Source organism: Myiozetetes cayanensis, unplaced genomic scaffold (genome assembly GCF_022539395.1).
Source record: "Myiozetetes cayanensis isolate MyiCay16 unplaced genomic scaffold, myiCay2020 scf42, whole genome shotgun sequence".
Taxonomy (NCBI): Eukaryota; Metazoa; Chordata; class Aves; order Passeriformes; family Tyrannidae; genus Myiozetetes; species Myiozetetes cayanensis.
In genome coordinates, this window is record NW_026087654.1 from 51,962 (window position 1) to 57,659 (window position 5,698).

Here is a 5,698-nt window from a genome sequence, read left to right on the forward strand (position 1 = left end):
GAGCCGCCAACCAGCGCGCGAGCCGCGCCGCGAGCCCGCGCTCGCGAGACTTCCCCCCCGTCCTCCGCCGCGTGCCGCGGGGAGAGCAGCGCCCGCCGCCGCCGCTGGGGGAGCCCGAGGGAGCGGCCCGGCCCGGCCCGGCCCCGCACCGCCCGCGGCAGCGGCGGGATGGCCCCGGAGGGGGCTCCCGGCGGGTCTGCCCGCGTCCCAGAGGGGCTGCCAGGGCCTTCGGAAGCTGGAGGGAGGGAACGAAAGTGATCCTGCCCTCCCTGTGGCTTAGGGCTGCACAGAGGGGACAAGTCACCTGCATAGTTCGAGTCTAGATGGGAATCGGGTTTCGTACCCTGCTTAAGATTCACAGAATCGCAGAGTATATTCTGAGTTGGAAGGGACCTCAAGGATCATCGAGTCCAACTCCTGGTCCTGCACAGGCCCATCCCCAAGATTCACACCATGTATCTGAGAGCGTTGTCCAAATGCTTCTTGAACTCTGTCAGGCTTGGAGCTGTGACCACTTCCCTGGGGAGCCTGTTCCAGTGCCCAAACACCCTCTGGGGGTAGAACCTTTTTCTAATATCCAACCTAAACCTCTCCTGACACAACTTCAGCCCATTCCCTCGGGTCCTGTCCCTGGTCCCCACAGAGCAGAGATCAGTGCCTGCCCCTCCTCTTCCCCTCAAGAGGAAGCTGTAATTGCAGTGAGGTCTCCTCTCAGTCTCCTCCAGGATGAATGGACCACGTGCCCTCAGCTGCTCCTCACATGGCTTTCCCTTCTTTATTGTCCTCCTTTGGATGGTCTCTAAGAGCTTCATATCTTTCTTATACTGTGGTTCCAATATATGATGTAGTCCAGTTCCACAACAAAGACTAATAGGAGACAAGAAGAGGAGGCTCTGGTGTGACCTTATTGAGACCTTTCAGTACCTGAAGGGAACCTACAGGAAAGCTGGAGAGGAACTTTGGACAAGGGCATGGAGTGATGAGATAAGGGTGAATGGCTTTACACTACTAGAGGAATATTGGGAAGACATTCTTGACTGTGAGGGTGGTGAGGCTCCCCAGAGAAGTTGTGGATGTCCCTGGAAGTGTTCGAGGCCACAGGGGATGGGGCTTCCAGCAACCTGATCTAGTGGAAGCTGTCCCTACCCATGGCAGGGGGGTTGGAACCAGATGTCTTTAAGGTCCTTTCCAACCCAAACCTTGGGTTTGAGAGTGGCCCCAGCGAGGCCTGGCCGTGAGTGCACTCTGCAGGTTTGTGAAGCTGCATCTCCCACATCCCGGGAAACTACTGTAACCTTGAAGGCAGCAGCTAGATGGAGACCATCTCCGTGATGATTATGACAACCTTCATTCCATTGTTTTTTATTACAGACATTCTTTAACATTTTCTGAAGTTAAAATTATTAGCTTTGACATTTCCAAAAGATTGTGTCACTTCATTTCTGCCAAAACTACTCAGAAGAATAAATTCCCAGGAAAAAAAAATCTCAATTTTCCTAGAATAGGATTTCTCAAGTAATAGCAAATTTACTGACATATTTTCCCACTCCTTGTTGTCATCTCTTATCACAGATGAAAACCCAGTCCCTGAGCTTTGCTAGAGGCTTTTCTCTCCATTCAGGGAGAAAGCTTTAACCTTTGAATATATGCAGCAGAAAATGATACTTAATTGTATTAATCCATCCACCTATGATCTTCCAGCAGATCATCCATCTGCTCTGCCTCAGCTCCTGCCCCCTGTCCTGGAGCTGCTTCAGATGATGCAGTGGTCTGCTTGTGGTCAGGAGTGTAGGTTAGAGTGGGAGGTGATCTACACTTTCCCCTCCCCATTCCGCATTCTTTTGTCTCCACTGCAAAGCACACAAACAAAACCACACGTGGAGGAATCACTGGTGAAGGAAAACAGGGTAGAAAGGTCCCTGGGAAGAAATCAGGTATTTGGGAAGAGAGGTGAAGGTGTTTCAGCACCTTCTACACCATATCTTCCAATCAGACTGAAGTTAACAGGTAAGATGTTTTGATGGAGAAGGTTTGATGGAGAAGGGAAAAAAGCACAACCTTCATCCAAATCTTAGTGATCCTTGGCCATCCAGCAAAATAAAACAGCACCTTGTCAGGGGTGGGGTGTTGATATATTTGTATGCCTGGTGTCAGAAAAGACTAACGTGGTATAATTCATCTCTACTTCATCAGGCATAATAATTAAAAAAAAAAAAAGAAAAAAAAGAAAAAAACACCAACCCTTTCTCCAAAAGTAAAAAGACAAAAGGGTCTAAATTTCTTTCTAAATTTTCTGAAGTCCTGAAAGCAGAGCAGAAGACTATGCAAAAAAACCACCAAAAGCCAAAACCCCCCAAATCCCAACAAAATCAACAAAAAAACCCACCCCAAACCCCCTAACCAACGTGGGAAAGAGAACTTTCCAAGTTAACAAGAAGATGTTCATGAACACACAAAATCATAACAGTACATGCAGAGCCTGAATATGAAGACAAGACCTTAAACTGAAAGCACCCAGTGGCATAAAGAAGCTCATGACGGGGGTTACTAATGTGCTAAACACCAACATATGGTCAAATACACAATAAAGCAAAAAACCCTCCCTCAGCCAGTACCAAACTGTAGAGACAACTAATTATTAACATGCTTATGAAGTTAGTAAAGAACGGCTTAATTACAGATTTTTGTCAAATCTCTTGGGTGACATGTCTTTCAATTTTGTTGCTCAGTTGTGCAATCATAACTTTAATTAATATTCTTTGGATGGCTCCTTGTTAAACAAGAAATTGAAACACCACAAGTAAGAGCAACTCTGAGTGATGCTATTAGCTGTGCAGCAATTATGCTAATAGGCATTGCTGCACATGCATCAACACGGTAAATCTTCCCAAAGTTTGGGAAATGAATTAAATAGACGCTGTTTGTGGTCGCAGCGTCAGATATACGGCAGGCACTTGGATGCGGGAAGGCAGGAGAGGGGTGAGAGCCTGGTTTGTGTTCAGATCTTAGGGGGATTTGTTGTTGTTTTTCTTACAGTTTAGTTTGAAATGCAAAAGCAAAATACTACACAAGTGAGATTTGATCCTGCCAGTTTTTCTGGCCCCTCACAAGGCTGATGCTGAGCTGGACCATCCCATCAAGAGTAAATACAATTAGGCCTATTTTTCAAAGCCATCACTTCTCTGTCACCATCATTTTTCTTCCGGCATCAGATTAATGGTGCTGCAGGCAACAGGTGATGTACACATCACACACTCGGAGTCAGCAGTCAAAGCAGCATCAGAATCATCTTATGTCTGCTAAAAACAACCACCAAAATCCTCTGCCCATCAGCAAAGGTCACTGTCATCAGCTTTATCAGAACTGACAACACATTGATTTTTCACTGTTAAAACATAAAGGCCTCCACAAAAAAAAAATAAAATAAAAAAAAATCAACGCATACAAACGATATTCTAATTTCAGTAGACTTCTTAATGCAATGGAAACAGCGTTTTAGAGTTTACCACATGTAAGGAAAGTGAGTTTACCACATGTAAGTGGTAAACATACATGAAAGTGGCAAACATTTCATCCACATGCTCTTTAAATTTTGAGTACTGTGAAGATGACATTGAGGCTGTTCAAATTACGAGGTAAGCATCCTAGTCAGATGAATTACAAAATAAGCAGTGAAAATTTGGTAACAGCAACATGGCACGCACAGACTGTCACAGCGTGTCAGACTGTGCTTGGGTCCAGTTTAAAATAAGGCCTTTGAATACAATTTACTCATGCAAAAAAATGACCCCATATACAGTCAACTGCTAATACCCATTACAGAAAACCTCAAAGAATGAAGATTCTGTAACAAGCACGACTCTCACAGAAAAAAATAAAACCAGAATGAAAAAAAAAATGCTTTTAGGTTTTATTTGCATGCTGCTATGATCAAAAAGGTTCAAACAAAAGGCAAAAATACATTTTTTAATAGGTAAAATATGTGTTTATATAAAAAATAATGAACAAACACTTTATTACAAACAAAAGTCCTTCCCTTTTCAAAACTCCAGGTTCTCCTCCCTCTCAGTGACCTGGTTCTGCCCTGGCTGTGTTTCCTTTCACCCATGAAGTTCACACCACACATTACAGCATGGCAACCAGAGGGAGGCAGTGCAAGGAAAGATTTCCTTGGAAAAGTCCCTTCCTCTATCTATTGGCACTGCAGTTAAGCCACCGGAATTCCTCCTGCTCCTGTCATTCTTAGAGCAGAAAAGGATTTTAAGCAGTTGGATATAAACCTGAACTTCACTAAGGGATAGGGATGAATCTGTAAAAGAGTTTCCTTAAGCAAGACTAATACTTTAACTTTTCCATTTTAAGTGTATCTGCAATTCTGTCACTTAAATTAGGAGTTCTAGTGGGATTCCACATTATCAATCTGCCTCTACACCCAAATTCTATACATCGAGGACTCTGCAGTAGTGTCTTAATCTGATTTTCAGGTTTTTCTTGCCTTTCTCATGCTGCTTGTTTTCTTCTCAGTTGCGACCTGGGCCAATCCTCCCAATAGTGTTTGGATATTTAAATACTCATGGAAAGATTTTGAAGAACACTTTGACACTTAACTCACATTGACAAACATCTACTTTCCTGAAACTCTATTATCAGAATAAATAGGACATACTGGGGCTTCCAACAGAGTTTTTATTGCAGAAATGGTGGGCTTTTTATGTGTGCTGTAGACTATGCTTGCTTTGTGCCACATGCATTTCCCTGAGCCCTTGGCATTAGGCATGAATAGCTTTTTGTATCAGCCTCCAGCCACTGCTTTTGAGTTACCAGTTTGTATACATCGTCTGAATTCCTTTCTGCATTAGTGATTATTCTGAATAATAACAGATTTCCTATGTTAAAAAAACCACTTCTGCTCACTCACGAAAAACAGAACAGCTATTATAAAATTATTTTTTCTCAAACCTGCTTTAATTAAGAAGAGTATTTGGAGGGGGGGGGGGAAGAGGGTATCACATCAGAAAGACACAGGAAATCAAAGTAAGACTTCACCAAAAAACTAAGTGTCTTGGGAAAAATATAACCGCATATATTCAGATCATTATGATGCAGGAGAGATAAAAACTACAAGCTCAGCCAGCTGAACTGACGGTGTTCCAGAGGGATGCTTGCTGAAGGAAACAGAGAAGATCTGTGCAGCTGTGGTTTACCTGAAGATGGTCAGACCTACAAATATATTGGGGCTCTCCGAGTGTTTACTTTGTTGTTGTTGTTGTTGGTTTGCTTGTTTTCAGAGCAGAATATCATCCCATTTACAGAACAGTTACTGCTTGTTTAATTTGAAGTTTCCACCCTTCTATACAATGCACCCACTAAAAGAAAACCTCAAGATCTCGGAACTATGCACTGGAAATTTATCCTCAAACTTTTATGCAAGTACACCCTGACAAAAAAAAAGGTTGAAACTACTGATGAATCTACGTGTCCAGTGACCAAAAAGTGCATTATCACAAGAACTAAGTCTGGAATAAGCTTGCATAAAACCATCCCAGAGTTCAAGATCAGACCTGACCATAAACCTGCACCCATTCAGCTTCTTGCCAAAGTCTGAGGGGACTGTATTCCAGGCAGCTTGGATGGCTGGCTAGAGAAAGGGTGGGAGCCAACATTTTCTGATCCTTGATCCATGCTTTAAAAGGTGGCC